This window comes from Oncorhynchus clarkii, chromosome 14 (genome assembly GCF_045791955.1).
Source record: "Oncorhynchus clarkii lewisi isolate Uvic-CL-2024 chromosome 14, UVic_Ocla_1.0, whole genome shotgun sequence".
Lineage (NCBI taxonomy): Eukaryota > Metazoa > Chordata > Actinopteri > Salmoniformes > Salmonidae > Oncorhynchus > Oncorhynchus clarkii.
The window spans coordinates 19,031,113-19,041,104 of record NC_092160.1 but is presented as its reverse complement, the minus strand read 5'-3'; positions in this window follow the sequence as shown (position 1 = coordinate 19,041,104).

Below are 9,992 nucleotides of genomic sequence, written 5' to 3'. Positions count from 1 at the left end.
CTATGTCTAAGGGTTTAGAGCTTGAGGTACTCACCTCATACAAGTACTTGGGAGTATGGCTAGACAATACACTGTCCTCGTCTCAGCATATATCAAAGGTGCAGGCTAAGGTTGAACCTAGACATGGTTTTCTCTATCATAATTGCTTCTCTTTCACCCCAGCTGCCAAACTAACCCTGATTCAGATGTCAATAACAGCTGGTGCGCGATGTCTAATGTTAAAGAAGTCTTGAGGTATTGCTCGCCTGAGGTAGAGTACCTTATGATAAGCTATAGACCATCTACCAAGAGAGTTCTCATATATATTATTCATAGCCATCTATTTACCACCACAAACGGATGCTGGCACTAAGACCGCACTAAACCAGCTGTATAAGGCCATAAGCAAACAAGAAAATGCTCATCCAGAAGCGGCGCACCTAGTGGCCGGGGACTTTAATGCAGGCAAACTTAAATCTGTTTTACCTCATTTCTACCAGCATATCACATATGCAACCAGAGGGGAAAAAAACTCTAGACCACCTTTACTCCTCACACAGAGACGCATACAAGCTCTCTCTCGCCCTCCATTTGGAAAATCTGACCATAATTCTCCTGATTCCTGCTTACAAGCAAAAACTAAAACAGGATGTACCAGTGACTCGCTCAATACAGAAGTGGTCAGATGACGCAGATGCTATGCTACAGGACTGTTTTGCTAGCACAGACTGGAATATATTCCGGGCTTCATTCAATGAGATTGAGGAGTATAACTCCTCAGTCATCGGCTTCATCAATAAGTGCATCGACGACGTAGTCCCAACCAGAAGCCAAAGATTACAGGAAACATCCGCATCGAGTCTACCAGATGAGCTAAATGCCTTTTATGCTTGCTTCGAGGTGGGCAACACTGAAGCATGCATGAGAGCACCAGCTGTTCTGGACGACTGTGTGATAACGCTCTCGGTAGCCGATGTGAGTAAGACCTTTAAACAGGTTAACATTCACAAAGCCGCGAGGCCAGACGGATTACCAGGACATGTACTCAAAGCATGCGCAGACCAACTAGCAAGTGTCTTCACTGACATTTTCAATGTCTCCCTGACCGGGTCTGTAATACCTACATGTTTCAAGCAGACCACCATAGTCCCTGTGCCCAAGGAAGCGAGGGTAACCTGCCTAAATTATTCCCGCTCCATAGCACTCATGTCTCCATGAAGTGCTTTGAAAGGTTGGTCATCAACAGCCTCATCCCGGAGACACTAGACCCACTCCAATTTGCATACCTGTCCAACAGATCCACAGATGACGCAATCTCAATCGCACTCCACACTGCCCTTTCCCACCTGGACAAATGTAACACCTATGTGAAAATGCTGTTCATTGACTACAGCTCAGCATTCAACAGCATAGTGCCAACAAAGCTCATCACTAAGATAAGGACCCTGGGACTAAACACATCCCTTTGCAACTGGATTCTGGACTTCCTGACGGGCCACCCCCAGTTGGTAAGGGTAGGCAAAAACACGTCTGCCACGCTGATCCTCAACACTGGGGCCCCTCAGAGCTGGGTGCTTAGTCCCCTCCTGTACTCCCTGTTCACCCACGACTGCGTGGCCATACACGACTCCAACACCATCATTAAGTTTGCTGACGACACAACAGTGGTAGGCCTAATTACCGACAACAATGAGACAGCCTATAGGGAGGAGGTCAGTGACCTGGCAGTGTGGTGCCAGGACAACAACCTCTCCCTCAATGTGAGCAAGACAAAGGAGCTGATTGTGGCCTACAGCAAAAGACAGGCCTCCATTAACATCACAGGGGCTGTAGTGGAGCTGGTTGAGAGTTTCAAGGTCCTTGCTGTCCAAATCACCAATGAACTATCATGGTCCAAACACACCAAGACAGTCATGAAGGGGGCATGACAACACCTGTTCCCCCTCAGGAGACTGAAAAGATTTGGCATGGATCCCCAGATACTCAAAAGTTATGCAGCTGCACCATTGAGAGCACCCTGACCGGTTGCATCACCGCCTGTTATGGCAACTACTCGACATCTGACTGTAAGGCGCTACAGAGGGTAGTGCGTATGGCCCAGTACATCACTGGGGCCAAGCTCCCTGTCATCCAGGACCTATATACTAGGCGGTGTCAAAGGAAAGCCCAAAAAATTGTGAAAGACTCCAGTTACCCAAGTCATAGACTGTTCTCTCTGCTACCGCATGGAAAGCGGTACCGGAGCACCAAGTCTAGGTGTCTAGCGCCAAGTCCAAAGGCTCCTTAATTAACAGCTTCTACCCCTAAGCCATAAGACTGCTGAACAATTAATCAAATGGCCACCCGGACCTAATTACCTCGACTAACCTGTACCCCCGCACATTGACTCGGTACCGGTACCCCCTGTATATAGCCTTGTTATTGTTATTTTATTGTCATACTTTAATTATTTTTTGCTTTAGTTTCTTTGGTAAATATTTTCTTAACTCTTTCTTGAACTGCACTGTTGGTTAAGGGCTTGTAAAGTAAGCGTTTCACGGTAAGGTCTACACTTGTATTCAGCACAGATGACAAAGTTTGATTTGATTTGATCCTCCCAAAGCTAGATTACAGAGAAGTAATTTATAGATTGGCAGGTAAGGGTGCTCTCGAGCGGCTAGATGTTCTTTAACATTCAGCCATCAGATGTGCCACCAATGCTCCTTATAGGACACATTACTGCACTCTATACTCCTCTGTAAACTAGTCATCTCTGTATACCCATCGCAAGACCCCCATGCTTATTTATAAAACCCTCTTAGGCCTCACTCACCCGCATCTGAAATACCTACAGACTGGACAGTTTTATCTCCATCTCTTCATTCAAAGACTCAATCATGGACACTCTTACTGACAGTTGTGGCTGCTTCACGTGATTTATTGTTGTTTTTTCCTTCTTGCCTTTGTGCTGTTGTTTGTGCCCAATAATGTTTGTACCATGTTTTGTGCTGCTACCATGTTGTGTTGCTGCCATGTTGTGTTTCTACCATGTTGTTTTCATGTGGTCTTGCTACTATGCTGTGTTGTAATGTGTTGCTACAATGCTATGTTGTTGTCTTAGGTCTCTCTTTATGTAGTGTTGTGGTGTCTCTCTTGTCATGATGTGTGTTTTGTCCTATTTTTAAAAAATCCCAGCAGACGTCCCCGCAGGAGGCCTTTTCTCTTTTGGTAGACCGTTATTGTAAGGAAGAAGTTGTTCTTATCTGACTGACCTAGTTAAATAAAGGTTAAATAAAATAAATAGTGCACTGCAGAAAGTAGGGCCTAGCTGCTGTTGCACTCTCTTGTTGAATGAAGGCAAACCCTCAATTGAATTGTCCCATCCTTAGTTCCCACCACTACTAGTTGTCCAATCTCCAATGAAGGGACATACACTTCGGCTAACGAACTTTGACTTTCCCCAAGAAAAAATGTAGTGTCTGAGAACAGCCGGGAAAAAAACCTGCCGAACACCAAAATGAACAAAAACATAACCCAATTTCATCAGGAAAGCATGCGACAGGCTTAACATTTAGGTCAAAATGTTTCAAGTTGACCCCAAAGGACTACTGTATGCTAGCAACCTGACAAAGTAAAAACATACAAAAAACTACAGAAAGCAACAGCATGCTGTCTAGGCCTATGCATGACCACCGCACTTGCCATGTGTGACCACAGCTCTTGGCTCAAGTTTACCATATGCTTCCCAGTCTAAACAGTTTGCGGCATAGACAATATGGTAAGGACATTTTGTGATGTTTTGGTGTTTGGCAGCATTCTGCTTTTTTTTTGAGAAGGGTATAATTGCATTCCCTAATTAGAGGTGTTTCTGATGTCAAGTTACAGCCCGTTGATGCTCGCCATTGGTCCCTGGTCATTTCTTTCGAGTCGGGGACAACTGTTGTTGACAACTGTAACATTGTAGCAAAGCTTAATCTCAACCTTTTCATAACCTTAACCTGCAGTCTCCTAACCTGCCAAGCTAATTCACCTAACCTGCCACGCTAATTCAACTAACTAACCTGCCACATTAGTTATCCTAACCTGCTATGTAAACAAATCATTTGTGTCAAGAATCCATTAACACCGGAACTGACCAATGCCAGGTATCAATGGACGTTTTCTGATGTCAGGGAACACCCACTTCCAGAAATGAACTGAATTGCGGTCTGCAATTACACCATATTGTCAGTGTTGTCAACTTAGCGACCTCGTCGCTATATTTAATGAATATTCAGACCCCTCTAGCGACACATTTTCAAAAAAGCGACTAGCGGCAAATCTAGCGACTTTTTCTGGTGTTATTTGAGAATTTTGGAGACTCTGATGTGAAAGCATGTATTGTTCTTACTCTTCTCAACGAGCAGCGGGTGCTGCTGTGGGCCCCACCCCTGTCCCAAAGCACTCACAGGCGGCAGCCCCTCCCAGCTGCAGTCAGAGCAGGAGATGTTCACCCCTCCGCATCCAGACTACAAATGAATCTCGCATGCGGGAAGCCGCCGCTGGCTGATCACGCCCTGGCTTACAATAAAAAAAACAATTAACCTGAAGAGCCAGACAAGTTACCATACTTTTCTCACATTGCCATTGACAGTTTTTTCTATTGTCTCTTTTTGGTCCATTTAGATTGTTAATGTAGATTGTATATGAACAAATGTAAAAAAATGTATGGTTAAAAATGTTCATGTTTTACTGTAACTTGTTGTAGGCTCCTAAGTGGACCATACGGTTAAAAACCAAACCAAATTAAGAAAACTAAACTATAAAAAAAAAATAAAAAATTAAAATCTAATTAAAAACTAAGTCCGCCAGAGTGTCTCTTTTGGGTCACTTTTGCCTGTCCTAAGCCCGGATAAAGGAGGAGGGTTGGAATTGTGACATTAAAAAAAAGCAAGAATCGACAGAAGAAAGTTCATTTGTAGTTCTAAACATATTTAGGGTGTTTTCTACTCACTTTTTGTCTCTCCCACAACATTATTCCTCTCTCCTACAGCGTCCATTATAATTACATGCACATGGCCAATTATGCAAATTAGGCAATGACGTCATTTAGCGACTTTTAGGACAGCCAATAGCTACTTTCCTTACTGAGGAGTTGACAACACTGACAACACAAAGTCTACGCCCCTTCATCAGCGTTTGGCAGAAGGGAAACATTCTGCCGATATTGAAGCATTGCATCAACAAAGTGGCTCTGAGAATTTTTTAACATTTTGTATCAACAAAATCGAGAATATTAATATTGTAACATAGTAGCCAACGAGGCGGCAGCCCGTGCAAAATTGCCCTGGGCCAGTTTGTCTGTCTGACTATTGTGTTGCCTACACAGCAGTTGCACTATCTGGGTGCTCATTATATATAAAAACAGCCAAACATCCACACTACAGCTAAATAACTTAGCAATATCTAACAATGTTTTGCCAGCAAGATTGATATGTTAGAATGTTTCATTTGAATTCAGGGAGCTGGACAACAAGAGTGATTGAAAGGTGGAAATACATTATACCAGAGGGAAGTAGGCTACAGGTAGAGATTAGGGATGCAGGCAGAGGATGATGATGATGATGATGATGATGATGATGATAATGTAGGCCTACAGTAAGAAGTAAAAAAAAAAAAAAAAATTGTCCAACTAACTCAACTAACTAAGGAATCATTAATGATTTGCGTTATCTCAATTATCATTCTGTCAGTGCATGACAATGCACATTTGCAGTGTGTTTAGTGTGAAGTGAACATGATGCCATTGACTGCCATTGCAAAATTTCTCCAGTAAATGGAGCTATTGCTCTTTGAGTCAGCTCTGTCATTCTGAGTCAGAAAGATTTCTCCTGAAATCCCTCTGATACACATTTTCTTGGACCTCAGTCACTGGCTTATCACCCCCCCCAGATACAGTATATTGTTTGGTCATTGTGCTGCCACAGAATGAATTGTGAGAGCAAGGCCTCAAAAGTGCTTTATATACCAGAGCTGTGAGAAAAGTTATATATATTATTGAACGATGTTGCGATTGTTTGTGAGAATGCCAACAAGTGTGGTTCCTGTGGGGGAAATATTCTATTGGGGAAAGGTTCCCGTGGGGGTTTCCATGGAAGCCAAGAAGGGGAGTGAGGTGTGTGTGTGGGAGTCTGGGAGAGGATGTGTGTCCATCTGATGAATGGGCATGTGCCTGAACTCAATTGTATACACTAATTGTAGTCTCACCCATTAATTTCTAATGACTGGTAATTTTTGACCGGGAACACCACAGGTGTACAAAAGTTAAGTAAAACACCCAAAATGTAATGTAAATCATCAAAATGTATTTTGTGTGTTCAGATGCCCTGTGTGGACAAAGTCATGGAACCTTATGACACTCAGATTAAATGAAGTATATCCTTCCTTTCGCTCATAGACTGTTGAGTAGCCAATCATCCCAGCACGCATATGAGACAGGTTGGATTTAATGTGTCAAGAGCAGGTCATGTGTAAACAGAACATGGACGCTCTTTAAAACTGCAAGTCTGTCTACTGTATGTAGACGATAGCACAATGTCTCACACAAAAGAGATCCTCAAAGTGCCTAATGTAAGAATCTAAAGGGCACTCAAATGCCACGTCGACCTTAGAAAAGGTTATTACAAGTGACCAGAATTGCATAATACATTGACGTTGCTATACAACACCTAGTGTATGTGTTATGCCCACGCAGAAATACTGTCACGACTTCCGCCGAAGTTGGCTCCCCTGCCTGTTCGGGTGGTGCTCGGCGGTCGTTGTCACCGGCATACTAGCCGCCACCGATCCCTTTTTCGTTTTCTGTTTGTTTTGTCTTATTAGTTGCACCTGTGTCTATTTGTGTGTGCTTGATGGGCTTCCTTATTTAAAGTGTGTATACCCGCCCTTGTTTTGTGCGGGATTATTCTTGTGTTACGTGTGTGTGTTATTAGGTGTGTTCGTGTTCTGGACCTGGTACCCTGTGCTTTGGGTTGGTCCATATTTTTCCGCGCCCTGTGTTGTGGGCATTGCTTTTTGTGCCGTATTAAAGTGCACTTCTTCCTGTGGAACTCTCTGTTCTCTGCGCCTGATTCTTCCTCACACACCTAGCCCCTTGTGACAAATACAGTACAGTTGAATTGAGACCATGATTATCATGCAGCCTGGGAGAAAACCCCAAGCCAACACTGTTATACCTGGATACACCATCTGAAGACTCTATACATTAGGAACAATGGGAATTGATTGGTTCCCAGAGGATTGGTGCTATTATCTACTGTTCCATAATAAGAGACATAATATTGAAGGGAATGCATCTATGGTTCACCTTTCTTACCTGATATTTTTCAAATACTCGGGGAAATGACAAAATGTACTCCAATGTAAGCAGTCAACAGTATGAAATAGTACAACAAGATTAATGGCCATTTAATGGGTTTTGTCTACTAGCCACATAGTATCCTTTAACTCCAATTTGATAGTACACACATCCTAGCACAATCCCTGAGAATATACAGCCCCAGTGTTATGGAGCAGCAGGTCGGTCAGACTCATCTAGTTGCCTTCCCATGCCGTCCTTCTAATGACTCATCAATGGCCCCTCTGTGCCTTCCACCACGGTCCATGGTCCTTTTCTCCCTGGGGCTGCCATTTAACTGCCTACTCACTCACCCACCCTTTGCCAGATAATGCCTCGCAAACACAGAATTGACATTGAAGCTACTTAAAGGGATAATTTGAGATTTTGGCAATGACTGGAAGTTTGTGGGTATCTACTATCATGTTAGCAGATACCCATAGACTTCCAGTCATTGTGCTAAAGTTAGTTAGTATTGGCTTGTGAAACTACCTCTAATTTCCTTCATACTGGACACAGATACACAAAAGTGGAAATGTGACTCTGGGTATACAAAGGGCCTTGTTGCCAAAATCCCGAAGTATCCCTTTAATATCCACATTTGCGAAACATTGAGGAAATGGAAATATGATGAGCCACATTTATATTCAAATGGCCAATTTGGTGCAATTACATTTGAAATTAGATGTGATAAAGCATAGGGATGTGGCCTAACATGCTCAAACTAAAGTAAAGATAGGCTATGGAGGAGGACTATGGGTATGTGTTTTCCTTTTGGATCAGACAGGAGGCTTTCTGTATCTTGGCTTGGATGCCAATTATTGACCAATATATAAAAAAAATATGAAATGGTGTTATTGCAACATACTAACAAAATGAAGGCACGACGTGTGATTATTTGAAATTATATTTATTCTTTTACATTTAGCAGACAATTTCCCTGGGAAATGATTGCCTCCAAAAGGGGGGCTGAACAGCTTAAATATATCAAGAACAAAGCTTGTTAAAAGTGCTGAAAATCCTTAAAGTGCATTATGTATAGTAAGTACATTTAATGCACAGACACCAGTGTGGTGCTTTTAGGAAAATATTTGGATACAGAAGGAATACGTGTTTGGTGCTTCACTGCCAAAGAGTTTACATAGCTTCAGTTTCTACAGTCTAACTGATCTGTTTCTCGGTTCTCATGACATGGCCCTCTTATTCACACACAGCCACGAGCCAAGGCCTTCTGGAACTATATCAACCTGGAGGCATGTCATATCGGTTGTGTGTGTATGGGATATCACCACTGCCTCACTGTCTAGGTTGGCTCAAACCGTATTAGTAACTACTTTGATACTACACATTGGAAGTAGACAAGGTCAGGTTCCCTACAATCGAAAGGCCCTTTGGCACCAGGAATAGTGAATCCAATCCCTTGTTGATGTTGTTATTATTATTCATTAGCAGTATGGGACATGGTCTTCTATAATCCAGTGAGACTGTCAACCAACCTTTTCAATTGATCATTCAACAGCAAATATGTGCCAAATGCTTTGTGTCACATTGGATTTTAGAGTGGTATTATTATACATATCCACTGTACAAATATTTTACTCAGTGTAATCAGCCACATCTGTGCATAGACATACTGTGTATATCACACACCCAAAATGCAATTAGGTAGAAATATTAAGATTAAGCCTTCCCGACAGTAGTCTTGTAATCCCAAATGCATAGTCCACATGGGCTGTTGGCTCAGGTGTGGTTCATTCTGGGCTAACTGACTCAGCAAGCAGCCAATGAGGCCACACATGAGTTCCCTGTAGCCATCTGCTGGCCAGTACAACTCCAATTAAGATACACCACACTGCAGCCTTTATATGTTACACTGTACCATGTTTAGCCACGGTACAAGATCTCAAATGATGGGCAGTTGAAAATCATGGACAAGAGTGGAAAATGAGAGTTGTGGTCACCTCTGGGTATATGGCTCTTGATGTGTGCAGATTGAGTTTGATTTTGGGATTGCCTGAATCAATCAGACCTGTCGTATTCTCTGGGTGATGACGTACTGAGATGCTGGCTTCCACTTTCTCTGATTTTTCTTCTCTCCTGTCCAATACAAATGACTGTGGATGTTGATGGATTGTGTGTCTTCTGTATCGAAGATGCTCACAGTGTGTGGATCCTGTAGGCTGGTCTACGATGATGCTAATATGGTGGCAAGACAATCGGTTACATATGTGTGTCCCATAAGGCAATAAACCGCTCTACAGTGCCTTGCAAAAGTATTCATCCCCTTTGGCATTTTATAGTATAGTCCAAATCGGTGGAATGAAATATTAAAAAAAAAAACTTGTTTCAAAAAATGATTTAAAAAAAGACAAGTACATTTGTGTGTGCGCATGTATTCACCCCCTTTGCTATGAAGCCCCCAAATAAGATCTGGTGCAACCAATTATCTTCAGAAGTCACATAATTAGTTAAATAAAGTCCACCTGTGTGCAATCTAAGTGTCACATGATCTGTCACATGATCTCATTATATATACACCTGTTTCTGAAAGGCCCCAGAGTCTGCAACACCACCAAGCAAGTGGCACGATGAAGACCAAGGATCTCTCCAAACAGGTGAGGGACAAAGTTGTGGAGAAGTACAGAAAAATATCCAAAAC